The following is a 257-nucleotide window of genomic DNA, read 5'->3' as shown; positions in this document are numbered from 1 at the left end:
TTAGCACATAAATCTTTCCCTCGAGATCCTCCTGACCAGAAGGTTACAAATGACCCCCACGCTGACCTTCCGAGAGGTGACCTCCCCCCCTCCCCGCCCCCTAAAACGGACGTCTTGACCTCGGCAATGACCCGTCTCCGAATCCGCGATACTGCGTCTTGGCCCTAAACTATCATTTTGACCCCTCGTGACCTCGCGCCGGAAGTTCAGGGTTGCGTTACGTCCGATGACCTTAGCGTGATGAGCTTGCCGGTCAC

The sequence above is a fragment of the Penaeus monodon genome, chromosome 19 (assembly GCF_015228065.2).
Source record: "Penaeus monodon isolate SGIC_2016 chromosome 19, NSTDA_Pmon_1, whole genome shotgun sequence".
NCBI classification, from domain to species: Eukaryota; Metazoa; Arthropoda; class Malacostraca; order Decapoda; family Penaeidae; genus Penaeus; species Penaeus monodon.
The sequence above is the reverse complement of the archived record's forward strand: the minus strand, read 5'-3'. Positions refer to the sequence as shown.